Below are 17,283 nucleotides of genomic sequence, written 5' to 3'. Positions count from 1 at the left end.
TTTGGAACTCCAGTCTTCACTTTCACTTTGGATGTCATCTCCTGGCTTCCAGAGCAGACTCTTCGGCTTCCGGTGCAGATCCTTTGGTCATCTGGAGTAGACTCTTCAGCCTTTTATCACAGAGCCTATGGCCTCTTGATACAGACTGGCAGGGGACACTGCAGTGAGCTCCAGACTTTGGACAGAATCCTTTGTTCTCCAGTGTGTAGACACCCTCTGCATGCTTTCTCACCCAATTGTGTGGCTGACCATCGTAAGCAATCTTGTAATTTCTTATGCTTTTGTATATCTTGTGTTATATCTATTTCTCTAGCAAAATTCCAACTCATAATACAATTTCCTATCCTTTAGGAATTTGTAATCTAGTGAAGAGCTTGTGAAATAATAAATTTACATATAGAAATTTAAGTTTATTCTAGAGTTTCTGCTTTACTCCAGACAGCTGTTCTTGACAGCCTGTGACTACTGACCAGTATAAAAGGAAATAAATCTAAATAATTTTCATTGAAGAAATATGCAGAAGTGTGAAGTTCTTCATGAAATACTTTAAAGAGCGTAACCTGTAGACTACCTAGACAACTTAGTTGGAATATGAAAACACATACATTTTACTTAGAAATAACTTGGGATAAAGGCTAAAAGCTTTCCCAAAATAATGATTTTTGGAAAGAAGAGATTAAATAATCAAGGCACAATTTGTGAATTTTCTATTTACTCCATGCTGTGAACATTAGCCTCTTCTTTAATAGGGCATTTTTTCATGTAACAAAAAACATTTTTTTTTGCAAACACTCACTGTGTGCCAGATCCTTTGCTAGGTATCAGAATTTCAATAACACATATACTTTGCAGTCTATTTTTAAAGCACTTTTATTCTAGTGGGAAATAAAAATGTTAGCATAAAATCATGATCACATGCTACAATGCCTGATATAACAGAAGTTTGGAGCAGAACACAGACAAAAGTAATTAACTCTGTGAGAAAGAGCCAGGGGAAAATTGTCTTCAAGGAGATACCATGAGTGGATGAAAGAACTTTGTTTGAGAAGAGAAGAGCAGGCTACAGTGGGAACCAAGTGTGCCCACATCAGGTAGGCCTCTTTGGCAAGAGCTATCTGACAGGTATTGGCCAAGAACGCAATGGGGGTATTATGATTCCCATACGTCTTAATGAAAGAAGGCAAATGAACTTATGACTTCAGTTATAATCTTTCAGGCTTTTTATACAATTTATACAATTTATACAATTTTATACAATGGTTCCACTAATCAAAACAGAATACCGAAAAAACAGGTCTCTTTCATCTTCCATGTACAGGTATGAAGTTTGGGGCTTATATGTTTTCTGAGCTGATCTGAAAACTCTCAGAAGTTTTGAGCTGAAAGAGCATTTACTTATGTTTCATCTCTAGTACCTAATATCTAATAAATCTCTAGTATCTAATAAATTGTCTTGTGCAATCAATCATTAAACCATTGCTGAACTGAAGAAGAGAAAAATAAAACAAACGAACAAAACAAAACATAAAAATGAGTATTTTCACCTCGGTTGTTGTGGAATGTTAGCCAAGTTCCTCAAAGTGCTGGACTCCTCTCAGCTGGCTCTGATCCCTCTCCTTGGTAAATCTGCATCCTACAACTCTCATTTTCTACACTTGAGCTGTAGCTTCTTGCCTTCCCCAATTTTACTTTATCTTATGTTTTTGAGCCCAGTAGGGACAAGCTCCTTCAAGAGCACTCAGAAATGGATGTCTGCACTGCTGCTTTCTTAGCTTCTTAAAAATAGCACTCCTCGTCATCTACCTCATTTGCCTTTTATTTTGCTTTATTGACAAAACCTGACATTATATTATAGATTTCTTTATCTTTTCATCAAAAATGTGACTCTATATTAATTTATCTTTGTGCTGTACATGCTTCCTGTACTCAGCACTGAAGTCAGTGCCTGGCACTTAGGAAGTATAATTTTTTGCCAGGTAGATGAACCAAAGAAGAAAATTTCATCTTTGATGTGATTTGGGGAATTTTCTTCAGATCTTTTTGAAAGCAAGTGCTATATACAAATAAACTTGAATGAAATAAATAAAAAAAAGTTCACTGTAAACAGATTTCAGAGGTTATGGAAAAGTACTTCACAGAAAATATCACTTCAAAGTAAGCACTAGAAAAACAACGAAATAGCAGATTTGAAATGAAAAGTTTGGTGGTGGCTCAGACAGTGGTCATTTTTTTTTCTTAATTAAAGAGTTGGTTTTAGTTTGGAACCTAGAAGGATTTCCCTCACAAAAAACATTAATTTGCAAAAATCTTTTACCAAGGTGTGGTTATGCGACTAAATTATAAAAAAAAATGAGATATAAGCCAACATGTCATATGGGAATCCCAAGAACAATGCTCTAAAGAAGTACATTTGGATTTAGAGATGACTTCATACAATTTTTTCTTCCTGTGTCAGAATTTGTATACAATGGATGGACGTTCAGCAGCCATGTTTTAATTTGAGGCTGAAAACTGTGCTTGAATGTTAGAGGAGAAACACAAAACGAGCCTGGATTACTAGTAAATTCATGTACCCAATTTGTCCATTCTGTATTATTTCCAGACATTTCTATAGGACAGAATAACCTTTGCACTAGCATAACTAAAAAGACAAGTAGTTTTAGATGTCTGTACTATGCATTGAAATGCATATCATCTTTTATGAATATGTTACAGTCATGTTTACTTACCCACTGCAGACTGGGTGTAAACATGAAAATCATGTTTAGCAGATTCAGAACTGAATCTGAGATTTAAAGAAACACTATGGTAGCATCACTGTTTCTGCTGCCATTGTTGATATAAGCACCACCTGCTTAAGGTAAGGACATCTGTTAATTTTCATGATTTCCCTAAGTCTTACATAAATATTAATTAAGCACAATAGCTCTGAAAACAAACTAAATGCTTGTTGTTAAGGATTAGGAGCAAAGCACTCAGGGTAATTACATGATCGAATTGCAAACTTTTAGTAGTTTGAAAAAATGACCAACTTTCACAAGGGCTCAGGCAAGATAAACACAATGAGCTGTAGGAAAGTTAACAAAGAAAAATCTCTGAAGCTACCAGGAAGCTAAATATTTGGGAAATATAAATAAGTTGGTATATCTCTTCTAGTTTGTGCAAACAATTAGATTTGGGGTCTTTGCCCACCGCAAAGATAATATGCAACATAATACTTCTATGCATAGCTTTACATAAATCTCTTGTATACCCTGAATCACATTCATGTCACAACCATCCTTTGAGGTGGATACTATTATCTTCACTTTTCAAGTAATTTGCTCCAAGTACCATATCTAGTAAAGACTGAAGCCAAGATTAGAATCCAAGCAGAAGTTTCCACATACACAGCCATCCCTCATGCTTTGCAAGATGGCTTTAATCACCAAAAAATTTTACCAAAATGAGTGAATTGAAAATAGTCTGCATTAAAGGTACCCAGAAGAATGTTGTGCAGCCTAGAGAAAATGGAATTTAAATCTGAAGGTATGTGCCACAGTGCCAACATCACTTGAAAATGCTTTCTTGCCCTGCCCTTGTGACAAACCCTGAACACATGGTAATGGCTAAAAACTAAACACAGCTGACAGTGACAATTCTCTACCAATTTTACCAAATAATGTGAGCCAATATTGTGAAGATTGGCTCACGCAATTTGTTGAAACAACCATGAGAACAACTTTGGAAATAATATACTCACCCCTACTATGAAAGGACATTCAAGGGTATGGTTCTTGGTAGATTTTCTTAGTCACTTGTATTTTGATCTTCTTGGAGTAAAAGGAAGGTCATTTTGGTACCCAATGTGGTACAGTTGGGCACGACAGCATAGTCTAAAGGATAGCAGATTCTGGGCTCTGCTATTTAGTAGCTGAATAATCTCTTGTAAATTTCTTCAAAATATGATGACCTAACTTTCCTAGCAGGCAAAACAAAAGGGCATTATATGCACAACCTAATCGCTAAGATCTGCATCTTTTCATAAAACCATGATAGTGGAAAAATAATTTAATCTTTCTACTCAGAGAGCCTATAAAGACTTCAAGTGAGAGAGTAAAGTCTTTTAAGAGATAAATAATGTTTCCTTTATTTTTTTATTGCTCTATTTTTTGAGTATCTAATACGTTTCACATTTTTGGGTTTGTTTTTTTTTGTTTTGTTTTGTTTTTTTTTGTTTTTTTTGCACAACTGGGGATTAAACCTAGGGTCTTCACACTGAGCTACATCCCCAGCCACAACTCCACTTCTTTGAGACAAGATCTCATTATGTCACTAAAGTGCTCAGATTGGGCTTGAATTTGCAATCATTCTGCCTCAGTCTTTCAAAGTACAGTACTGGAATTACTGGTGTCTATCCCCACTCCCAGGGAAGGTATGTGTGTTGGTTTGGGGCTTATTTTTGCAAGGGAGAACAATATAATATAGGACACATAGTTTGTAAGATTATTTATAATAATCACCCAAAGAATGATATACAAGAGCGCAGGAAATCTGTCCACAAACTAGAGACCAAGGAATCTAGCCGAGGGCCTGGATCCCAAGATAACGTCTTGCATGAGTCCAGCCGAAGACCTAGAGCCCATAACAATGCCTCCCACAATTCCAACTGGAGGCCCAGAGCCCATAACAATACCTTATGCAGGCCTGTTTCACGGATCTGCACTGCGAAGGCTCAAAGGTCAGTGGTGGAATCTGGAAAGTCTGTGCCAATGGGATGAAGGAGATGTGCTAGCAGGCTAAGGGGTCTGCACTGGAGCCAGAAAGCAATGCTCAGAAGAACCAGAGCTCCCCTGAAAGGTACCACAACCATCCTCAGCAACAATGAAGTCCCTAGCTCCTCCGATGATCAAGGTGGCCGAGTTCCCACCAGGGAAGCCAACGCAGCAAGCTTCTCAGGAGACCACAGTATACCATCTTCCCCTCCGGAGCTTGGCAGCAATGCTCAAAGTGAGGAGCAGAGCTCCCCTAAAGTGAACCAAAGCCTCAGAGGATGAAAACAGCCAGGTTCATCATTAAAGCCAGCACGACGAGCTCTTCCAAAACAACCAACAGCTCCTTAGAGCTTCTACCAGCTCCCAACAGCCTCTCTCAGCTCCCAACAGCCTAGCCTTTCTTCTCCTCCAGTTCTGCCTCCTATGCTGCTGGCAACAGTCCCCATGTGGGCCTCCCACACCCAGCACTACACATACTCAGTTCAGCTGGGGTTTATATGTTGACCACCAGTTATCGATCCACTACAATAGGTTACATTTAATTCTTACTACAACAGTAAAGTGGAATAAATGGAATTTAGCCTCATATTTGTCTTATTTCATGCTATGGACTAATTTGTGTCTGCCCCAAACCATTTTGTCATGTTTAAAAATGTGTATTTCCCAGGAGCCTATTAGGTTGCAAGATGGTAAGGATTATTCCCAATGAGTAAAGTTGCTTCTCAATAACACCCAGAAAAACTAAATTCAACCCTGGGGGTGCCACCAATTAGCTATACTAACTGTTGTCGGGATAGCTCTTGGAACTGCAACAGTTGACCAACTTCAGAAAAATTCATTAGATTGATTAGTCCAATTAACTCAGAAACTGACATACAAAAACAGGCAGGAAACCCCTGCTGGGTCCAAGAAATAAAAGCCATGCCCCTGGCCTGGACTGCATAAAATGAGGGAGCCCATGGAAATTTCCCCCGGGGGAATGCAAACACAAAGACAGTCTGGGAAAGGACCAAGCTCAGGACCGGTTCAAGAAAGAAACAAAGAGAAGAATTAAGAACTGCTAGGAAGGCAGAAAGCCTACACAGAGCTCAAAGAACACGCACTCTTTGACAGACCCAAAGGCTAAAGAGCTGAGAGAGAAATTTGCAAAGTATTCAAGAAAACTGAGAGGGAAAAGGTCTGAGTTGAGAAACATGGCCTTCTTTGTTCAAAACTGGTAAATGAGAGTAATCTGGCTTTTCTGTGAGCAAATGGAGCAAATGAGAAGGGAAATTCCTTGTGTTAAAGTATCGCTATTCAATCATTGATTCTCTTTGTGTATTATCCCCATGGCCATTCCCCTCAGCCAGTGCTTCGGGGAAAGCTTTCATATAGATGTAAGACAAATACTTACATTTCCTTTAAATTTTAATTAGGATATGTGACTGCTAAAGCTATACCTTCCATGATGACTAGTGTTCCAGCTGTGCTGTGCCCCTGATATTTGCTACTAATATTTCCATCGTTGACATTAGTTTTCCCATCTCATTTTCAGTAGGAAATGGAAAATAGACTTTGGTAATTCTTATAACACCTTCCTGTCTCCTCAGGACTAAAATCCCCCCATGTCTGCCTTACAGTTAGTCATTCAAAGAGACCCAGACACTGACAAAAGCTCAATTTCCTTCAGTCTTACCCAAACATTGATTTCCCCTTTCCTCTTGTTTGTCCCTGCATGCTTTGAATTAGAACTTCACAAAGGAAGCAGCACAAGATGGGGCCAGCTGGATTCTCAGTTGTGTCCTACTGGACCATTTTTTTCAGGTGGAAGGCAAGGTTTGTCATGTGACCAAATGGATCACTGGAATAGAACAGGCTAGTTCTTTCCAAAACAAAGACATGCAAGTTGGGAAGCTTGAGAGGAAGAATAACCCGAACAGAACACAGCATTAAAGAACAAAGACCCAGGAGATACCCACAAGAAGGAGGCACAAGCATAAAGTCTTTCTGCAAGGTTTTGTAACAGAAAGTAAAAGTGAAAACAAATGACATCTCCCACATGACTCTTGGTGTTCTGCACCACAAAGGAGCGGAGTTTGAGAACAAGACATGAGAGGAAAGGGAAGATCCTAAGTTCCACCGGGAGTGGGAAGTCTAGGGGTGCAGAACAGAAGGCCAAAGTCAGAGGCTTTGAAAACACTGATTACAGCGAGGAGCAGCCATCACAGAGCATCTGAGGAGATCCAGGATCATTTTCAGCTCCGTGGAAGGAAGTCATTAGGATGTTAATCAATTTTCCTTTATGCTCATTAATAATAGTTTCTGGTTGCATATAAACTGTACATTATGGAAGATTAAAAGTAGATGTGTGGGTGGGAAGGCTAGAGAGTATGTGATTTAAAACTATGTTCTTCTAAGCCACATGGAATTAACAAAATTTTTTCCATCATGTATTTATATATACAGACACTTGCATAAAGTGATTAATAGTAAATAATATTTAATACATGATTAAGCTGAAGAATGTTATATGTATTTTACATGAAATTTACGTGAATTATCTCACATGACACAACAGCCTTATGCATAGTGATATTCATCTCAATTTTACACACATTTCATACAATGATAGCATAATTAATAGTCCCCAAACTTTTGACAAGGAACCTAAGGTTTTGCAAGACTAAGTAACTTCAATTATAAATAGTAAATACAGCTAGTAAATGGGAAAGCTATGATGTGATATCATCTTGAAGGTATTATGTATTATAAAAGCATTATGATCTGTCTTGCAATTCTGGTATACAAACAATTAGGTGACGCATATGTGTGATGAATAATACATATGTATAAAGCTATAGTGTTAATAGTCATTCTTATAGCTCACTCAATAAATTTAATGACTGCCATTCAATAAAGGACAGACTGCATTTCCTGATGCTGTCACATATTGGACTCCTTTTCATCCTTCTCATTTCTGTTGATATAAAGGCTATTCACTAGTGATCTGACTGGCTAACTAAATAAATGGAATAAAGTGAATTAAAAAGATAGCAGTTCTAGAATACTGATGTTCAATTGAAGAAAGGATGATTCTACTTAAATATTTTCTCGATTAAAAGTAAATTTAGGAAAGAGAGCCTTATAATATTTTCACAAAACAATGAGATTCCTGTTAAAACTGAAGTCATAGATAAAGCCAAAATGTGAGATAAAGGTCCATTAGATGGTGACTAAGTGTCAGTTATGCATAGGGAAGGTTTAAAATTTGACAGGTCTGTTTCACTGGATAAAATCCAAAAGAAATCTGAATATGTGAAATTTAACACTCTGTGAAACTTTACATAACTAATATTTTTTATTCTGAAATATTTTGCTTTTAGATTGTTTTTCAGCACTATGATCTGTAATTGTCATTAACTGTACAGACTTAACTGCCTATGCAGTCATATTTTCTTCAGTAACATGTTTCCAGGACATTTAAAGTTTAAAGATGCTCTAAATCTCCAGAAAGAAAAAGAATAACTTAGCTGGAGAAAGGAAAGACCCAAGGAGAACCGAGTCATAAATATCACACACAAGGCTGGGGATTTAGCTCAGTGGCACAGCACCTGCCCAGCAAGTGCAAGGTCATGAGTTTGATTCCTGGTACTGGGAAAAAAATTTTAAAAAAAAAAAATCACACAATATGGAAGGGCAGTCCATGTCCAAGAGGGGTTTAAAGAATCACAGAAAATTTAACAGTATACACGCAATTAATCTGAAATTAATATATGGTTTGATAAATATGGTAGCCAGCTAACCTCCATAGGCTTTAGAGGAAATGAGGTTCTTGTGGATTCTAAATTATAAACCTTTAACATAGATATATTTACATATATACATGTACATATACATGCATATTTAATACCTAATTAAATCTAGGGTACCATGGTGTTCTGACTTATAGTAGATGTCCTCCCAAAGTCGCATGTGTTCATAGGTGGGGCGTTTAGGAAATGACTGGAGCCTGGAGGTGTGAGTGACAGCAGTGCATTACTCCACCTGTGAGTTTGTAGCCACATGTGATGCAGGGAAGAAAAGCTAAAGCATGGCGAGAGGAGCTGGGTCACTGGGGCCGTGACCAGAGAGGGTTCATCTCTCTTTCTCCTCCCTTGATCTCCAGTCACTTCTGGCCTCCTGTGCCATGAGCTGTTTCTCCTCTGCCATGCTACCCTGCTTGGAGCCACTGAACTACGTACTGAAACCTCTTCCAACTGTAAGCCACAATAAACCTTGCCTTCTTTAAACTGTGGTGCTGGGTAGTATGTCCCAGCAGTGAGAAAGTCACTCAGACCCCTGGCCTTCACAGTCGCATCTCCAAATATTATATACATATACATTCCCCTGAATCCAAGCTGGCCTCCATACCATTCACCTTCCAAGCCAGCGGGTACCGACCTCCATGTCTGTACTGCTTAGTCTTTCTGCTTAGGATGGTCTTTTACCTCTTTTTGGTATTCACTCAAGATGTCTGTTTTGATGACTATTTGTAGCTGTCACCACCCCCTCTTCACCCTGCCTTTCTCCTCACATATACATCTACACCTACAACTGTGTAGATCTGTGCCCTCCAGTATGGTAGCCACTAGTCCTGTGTGACTATTACATTACAATGAAGCAAAGTGTGACTCAGCTCTTTAGCTGTACTTTGGTTAGTTCAGTCAGCAGCCAGCAGTCACCTGTGACCTGTGGCTACCATACTGCATGGCACAGCCACTGAATGCTTCTGTCCTTGAGGGAATTTCCAGGGAGAGTGGCACTCCTGACGTGTATCTACTCAGTGTATTGTTCTTTCATATATTCTTCCACTAACCCATTCACTACTACTTTACATTGCAAACTCTGAAAAGACCAGAAAGTTTATCTGTTTTGTTCCTTGTTTATTATCAGTACTTATAACAATTCTTGGCCCATAGGAGATTCAATAAATAGCCATTGAATGAGTAAATGGATTAAAATGGAACCACTCATTATTCCCTTAAACAAACAAAGCAGAAATAAGGGAACAGTTGCATCGTTCCTCCATTCAGAGAATTGCAACATGCCAAATTACCCTCAGCTGCATTTAACTAAAGCTATTTATTTGTTGCTTGTAATTGTCCAAATATCTCTCAGTGGTAAATCTCTTAAAACTATGGCTCCCTGTAATCGTTTGTCTTCTGAGCGGGATTGAGAATCACTGAAATGTGTCAAGGTTTATGGCAGAAAAGTCTGTCAAGTCCTAAGCCTGCCAAAATTGCTAACCATCATAAGGTTTTAGAGTTGAATAGGCTTTTTTGTACCATATGATGGTTGATAAATATAGACTCCTGGTGGGTAGAAGGCTGGTCAGTCTACTTGGTCCTATAAACTTGGATATGCATGTCTCTGGAAAAAACACTCTTTATTCCTAATTGTATTAATTACAGTACAGGCTTCAGTGTGAGTGAGCCCTACCTCCCCTGAGGAACTCTGCAAGCAACACTCAGTGCTTCTGGGGGTGAATTCATTGATGTCAATACTGCACAGCATCATTTGCTATTGATTGAAGATTCAAAGCAACAGCTTTCAAGTGGAATCTAAGCTCCAGGAGCTCAAGATTCACAGCTAATGAATTCAGTGTTTTAGGCTTGATGACCTGAGCATTGCATCTCATTTTTCCTTACCATAAAGCAAATAGAACTCAGAATATCGAAAAACACACAAAAATATTCCAAACTATTCAAAAGGGAAATCACCCAGAAATTTACTAACCAAATGCAAGGCCTTTCAACATTTTGGTACACTCCTCAGTTCTTTCCAGCCTGTTTCTATCCTTGCTATATAATTTTTAAAATATCTTAGCTGTCCCTACCTAAGGGGCAATTCAATACATGTATACAATGTATAGTGGTCAATTTAGGGCAATTGCCATGTTGATATCCTCACACATTTATAATTTCTATGCATTGCAAAGCTTCATATTCTTTTCTAGTTATGTGTAAATTATTGTTATGATTATGTTATTATGACTAGGATTCCTGTACTGTGCCATACATAGTACACTAGGACTGATTCTTCCTAATTAGGTCTCCTTTGTTACCCACTATCTACCCTTCCTCTCCCGCCTCCTTACTGTCCTTTCTAGCCTCTACTGACTGCTCTTCTGTGCTACAAGCCTTCTTTTATCTTTCGAGCACATACTTAAGATCCTCTATATAACTCTAGTGTAATTTTAGCTTTCTCCCTTTATCAGTATACTAGCCTATGTCATTCATGCGTTTAATAGCTTTTACCTACTCCAAATGTTCCTGATCGGCACGTATTTTTCTAAAAAATACAAATATAAATCACACAGAGAATGAAAGTAGTTTGTTTTTGGTTTATTTTTTCTTCCTGTACCAGGAATCAAACTCTTGACCCTGTGCTTGCCAGGTAGGCGTTTATGTCGCTGAGCTAGATCCCCAGCCCTGTGAAAGTAGTTTAAGCTGACAAGTGAATCTACTCGCCTGCCTTTAACCTGGACCTCAGTGCGAGGCTTTCGTGTGGTGCTCACTGCTGTGAACATGCTATTTCAGGCTAACAGCGAAGATGCCACTGGGAAGAGGCTGAGAAGCTCCGTGGAGAACCCCAGTCAGACCAGGGTTCAGGGACCACGTCCTCTTCATTCAGCCCGCAGGTACCGAGATTTCACATGTGATCCAGCTTCTGATTACACACGCAGCTTTAACTGGAGCTTTCTCTACTCCAGGTGCTATGTGAAGTACTTCATACACTTATAAAACTGATATACTGAGTGAAGGTAATTTGCAAAAGATAGAGCAATGACTCTATTCCAGGTATTCTAACTTCTGCATCCCTAATAAAAATGCTTCGTTACTTCACTGGAAGTAGTTCATCTTGGGAAAATTATTTATCTGTTTTGTGCTTCCATTTACTTTTCTGTAGTACATGAGGTGCAGGACAGCTGAAGATGCTCTAGTCCATTATAAATACCCAGGAAGAGTTCACCATTATATAATTATTAAAAATTCACGGTGGTTGTCTATAATCCTAACAGTCTGGATGGCCAAAGCAGCAGCATTGCATGTTTAGGCCCAGCCTGGGAAGTTTAGTAACATAGGGAGACCCCGTTTCAAAACTAAAAAAATGAAAAAGCTGAGGAGCATATAGCTCAGTGTGAAGGCCTTGGATTCAATGCCTAGTAGAGAAGGAAAAAATTAGAGATCTCTAAAGGAAACAGGAAAACAATCCTATAGGATGATAAGAATTTACCATATATCCTAGTCATGTTCGCATGTGTTAAATTTTTTGTAAAGTTGATTTTAATGATTGCAGCAAAATCCAGATATTAATGCACAGAACGTGCTTATCTTTTTCTACTAAGTGGAGATTGTTTGATTATTTCTGGATTCAGTTTTCACCTAAATAAAGCAATAGATTTCAAAGAAATAATTCGTCTACACTGAGTAAACACTCATACTTCGACTCCTATGTTAAAAATCTCTGTGACAGAAACTACAGGTCTCACAGTGAATGCCCTCAGTGAATTAGGATGAGTTCACAGGGAAGAAACCTAACAAATGTTCTGCAGCCTCCATTGAGCCCTGCGGAGGGGCTTCACTTAATCAGGAAGGTGAGATCTACAATTAGACAGTGATTAGTAAAGTTTCAACAGGTTTAGGAACAGCATGGAGTCAGCAGTCTGATTAAAGGAAAGCAAAATTTCAGAAATAGAGAAAAGAAAATATAAGAAATATGAGAAGTGGTTAGAAATATAGACTGGGTCCATATTATAAAGTTATTTGAATGATAAGGTAATGACTCTGTGTTACAGTAGGTCTGCCACAAGCATTAATGCCACAAGCATTAAACCACTTATTATATAATGTTAAATGCAGAGAGAGAGAGAGAAAGAGAGAGAGACTCTCAAAAGATGTACATACACTTCAGTGGTTTGCCATACTAATAAATGTCTAGAATCCAATGGCCACCACTTTGAGTACCTCTTGCAATTGTACAGGTCAAAGGTAATTTATATTAATCTCACTAAGTGTCAATAAACTTAGTACTAAAATCTTTATACAAGTTTTTCTTTTCCTGATGTATACAGTTTTTTTGGTTCTTTCTCTCTCCATATATATAAAAACTTCCATTATGCATGCTTGAATCTCTTCCCCACAACTTGGGCTTTATTTAATAACCTTTATTCTATTTGTATATGGCTTGTACCAAATTCTTTCACTATTTGCCTTACTTTTTTAGCTTTCTCCAATTTACAGCTCTCATGACTTGTGGTGCTCATGATAAATGCAATATGAAAAAAGCAATTTAACACACACACAATGCAACAGAGCCTAAAGATCATGATCTTTTGACTCATGTGAACCATAGAAAATGTAATATTCCACAGTTTCTCACTACTGAGTGAAAGATAAAATTTCCAAGGAGCAGAAACTAGAAACTTGTATTATTCCTTCAGTCTTTAATTCTCGCTTAATTTCTGCTCCTTTAATCCTTAGCTTAGTCAGCAAAGTGGTGCAGCGGAAGCGTGCTGGGCCTATAATCCTAAACTTAAGCATTGACTCTTTCAGGAGAGAATTAACATTCTCAACATTCCCAGTAACGATTTCTGCCCAAATTCAGTTAGGAGGAATTAAGAGAACAATTAGCTCTATCATAACTTGCACTGTGCTTATCGCACCATAACAAAATTACCTCTCCAGGTTCTATGCAAAAGAGTCAAAGTTGCTTCATAAAGGAAGCATACTTTAACCCATTTGTCTCTCCACCATATATGAATAGCATTACACGAGGTCAATACTAAACAGAGTAAAGATACAACCTATGGAAGGGAGGAAATTATTGTCCACTTCTCTTCTACTAGAGGATTAATTTCTGGAATATAGTTAAACTGTCCTCTCAATATAGCAAAGAGCTAAACTATTATATAGCTTGACTATATTATTTGAATACAGCAAATAGCTAAACTGTCCTCTCAAAAATGGTAAAATAAAGTGAATAGAATCCTCCCACAAGAAGACATACAAACGCTCAGTAAGTATATGAAAAAGAGTTCAACAACTTTAGCCATTATGGATGCAGATCAAAACCACTTCAGTGGTACTCCAGTCAGAATGATGCTCATCAAGAATACAAAAAGTGAATGCTGGCCAGGATGCAAGAAAAATTGGAGCACTTAGAAATTATTGGTGGGAATCTCACCTAGTACAACCTCTATGGAAATCGACATGTGGATGACTCAAAAAACTAAAAATAGAAATAGGATTTGATTCAGCTATAGCTTTTCCATGTATATTCCTAAAGAATTAAAGATATCATAGTATACATGCATACCATTTTTATAGTGGCACAATTCACAAGAGTTAAACTGTGGAAATACCCCAGGTACCTGTCAACAGATGAATGAATAAAAATGGTTTATACATACACAAGGTAGTATGAGTCATAAAGAAAAAAATGTGGAAAGAAAACGGATTGAACTAGAGACCATTGTGCTAATTGAAACAGTCCAAACTCAACAAGAAGGAGGCCTAAAATATAAACAAGCAAGTAAATAAATCAATAAAATAAAGCAGAGTTGATAGGAAACTAGGAGGTAGACACTTGGAGGTAAGGAAATAGATCAGGAGGGTGAAGAAAAGGAAGAGTAGTTAAATAGATTGAAAATGATCAAGATGTGTTATATGAATGGATCCATTCCCCATAATGAACATCACTAACATGTACTAGTTAAAAACAGAAAGTAAACTAGGGAAGGCAAGCTTTGCCTTTAAAAATGAAACCTCAGTGTAGTAGGTATTGTTGTGTTGTCTCATCTTTAAAAAAACATTTAGGCCTTGGGATTTAGCTCAGCGGTACAGCACCAGCCTGGCAAGTGCAAGGTCGTGAGTTTGATTCCTGGTACCAGAGAAAAAAGAAAACAAAACAACAACAACAACAAAAAACGTTTAACCTCTCCTATGTAAAGACATGCATGGATGAAGACATTGAAAAGAGAGAAAAGACAGAATCTTGGGCAACCCACTGGGGCCCCCTTTCTGTTTCTCTCTTGGACAGAAACTTTCCCTCAATAAATATATTCTGCTCTTAAAAAAAAAAGAGATTGTAATATTTGAGAGAGGTTAGATAATTAGTGGAAGATAGAGATGTGCTGACTGGTTCTATCAATACCCCTCTCCATTTCTGCAGGACTGCTTGCTTTCTAACAAATACCAAAGACACTTATTAATCCTTCATGAAATCTTTTGTTGAATTTAGATATAGATTAGTTATTTATGCAACGAATGATTTACTCTGAGTGACTGGGTACTAAATTTTTTTGTAAGCACTATGCGATGGAACTTTACCTAAACTATCTCACATAATTCTTCCTAAAACCACATGAGCCAGAAATAATGACTTCAGCTTGACAAAAGTGCACACCGAAGCCCATAGATGTTCAGTGATTTGACAGATGTCATGCAGTTAGCAAGAGGAACCCTGGCTTGGCTCTTCATTTGCAAGTTATCTGATTCATAGCTTAGAACGCATTCCATTCTGACTCAGACTACCATTCTATGGGCACCAACTTTAGTAAGATCAATTTTAGGCCAATAAATTCACTGTTAGGGTTTTCCTCTGTTGGCATGCTACACAGGAAAAGCTCGATGTAGTTTATTCCAGCAATATTCAACAATGTCTCAGCACCACCACATCAATACATCCAACTCCAGTTATGCAGGGTGGGTGGCTGCTGTCCAGGTAAACGACATGGACTTCCACAAGGAACATTTCCCTTAGCGAGACTACTCACATACCATTTCTCCTTGAGTTTTTTGTAAGAGTCCATAGATTTTATAATAGTGTGCCTATCTTGCATGTTACACACAGCACGGAACCTAACAAATCTGAAATCTAGGCTAGTATTTAGCCCTAATACACAGTAGCTATGATTCTGAAAGATTCTTTCTGAGCCTCCGTTTTTAAGGTGTAACATGGAGGGAAAGGTTAAGTTACCTTTCAGGTTTTAAAATGCAGTTTATCACCAGTACATACGAATGTACAGGGGCTGATTAAAATGTACATTTTGTGTATAAATAAAAGTTATTGCAGTTAAAGACCCACTGCCATTAAGAATTCTCCCTGTCACTTACCCATCCTTCTTGCCACTTACTAAAACAGTTCCGGAAGTCTTCTATTGCGAGTGTGTTTAAGCGTGATAAAAATATGGTGAATGCTGCTGGCCAGTGCAACAGAAAACAGAAAAACAGGCTTGTAAAAGCATTACAGTGTCTTCTTCCATCTTATTCATCAGGTCTGGCTTCCTGGAACTTCTGGATCTTCTCCAAAGTCAAAATGACCTTGAAAGGTAAATGTTTTGAATGGATTCAGGACATCCCAATAGCCACAAGAGCACAACTAAAGACACTCATGAGAGACAACTTCCAAAACAGCTTCACAGAGTAACAAGAGTAAGGCAACAGTGTGCGTTTGAAATAAGGGGGCATGTACTGTGAGGGGGTTAATGGTTAATTTTTTTTATTGTGATCATTTTTTAAACATTCACTCTGTGTTGTGATCACACATCTTACACACGGGGCACATTTTGTATTTCCATATGACTTTGAATGTCAATTAGCTCAGTAGAAATTCATTTAAAATTAGGGAAATGCCAGTTCTCTGATTTTACAGTCTTTGATGTTAGTATGCTGGAAGATCTGACAGCATGCATTAAATCTCACCCCCCCAAAAAGGTGAGACCCTCCAAATGCTGTTATTCTCTGTTAGTACACATATATTGCCAAAAAATTATGTAAAGTTTGAAATTTAGAGCATTGAGCATGGAGCTACTCCCTCAAAGAGTGTTCAGTTTGTAAAGAAAAAGATTTAAGCAAAGGACACCATGCAAAGGAACTGGATCAGAAGCTACAATGGACAGGTGTGGTATGTCATTGTTAGGGCAGAAATCTTTGGGAAATGAAGCCAATTTTAAAATTAAGTCAAGTATTTCTTCTCCTCCTACTCATAGATGATCAGCATAACGTAAAACTCATCCTATATTTATCCATCATTCTACATAAGTAGGTAATGCTTCTTTGAAGATGCTGATTATGGTAATGATGACAGCTTTCTGCCTACCTGCATCTCCATTCTCACTTCAAACACAGCTTCTTTGTGAAGTCACAATTAGGTCAGCGAGTTTACCACTGACACTGTTCGCCTTGCAAATATTTAGGTAGGTATCTGGTTCAGAAGGTTACTGAAACTCAGGTTTGTTTGTTTTCTGTAAGGAGAGGAGGGCCAGAGAGGAGAGAGGCATAAAGCCTTAGGTTGGTGAGGTTTTGTCACTTCTCATTTAAATGCAGGAGCACTCCTCTGCGTTCTTGAGTCAATTATTCCTGGTTGAAAGCAAAGGGTTCTGGTTATGTAAACTTTGGAAACAATGGGAAACTAAAAAGAGAAAGAAAGAAAGAAAGAAAGAAAGAAAGAAAGAAAGAAAGAAAGAAAGAAAGAAAGAAAGAAAGAAAGAAAGAAAAAGAAAGAAAGA

General features: G+C 38.0%; 1 protein-coding gene across 4 annotated transcripts in view; it reads right to left on the bottom strand.

Annotated features, from left to right (window-relative positions):
- Lrrc4c (leucine rich repeat containing 4C) overlaps nt 1-17,283 on the bottom strand; it is a 1,216,524-nt gene that overhangs the window by 82,422 nt on the left and 1,116,819 nt on the right. The window contains exon 1 of one of the 4 annotated variants that reach the window (XM_005384097.2): nt 15,910-15,934. The exons of the other annotated variants lie outside the window; for them this stretch is intronic. The gene's annotated coding sequence lies outside the window, so the exon portion shown is untranslated. Of the gene's footprint in view, nt 1-15,909; nt 15,935-17,283 lie in introns of those variants that run through there. 4 annotated transcript variants of the gene reach the window in all.

Source organism: Chinchilla lanigera, unplaced genomic scaffold, assembly GCF_000276665.1.
Source record: "Chinchilla lanigera isolate Chin_1 unplaced genomic scaffold, ChiLan1.0 scaffold00021, whole genome shotgun sequence".
Classification (NCBI taxonomy): domain Eukaryota; kingdom Metazoa; phylum Chordata; class Mammalia; order Rodentia; family Chinchillidae; genus Chinchilla; species Chinchilla lanigera.
This window is presented reverse-complemented; position numbering and strand designations above follow the sequence as displayed.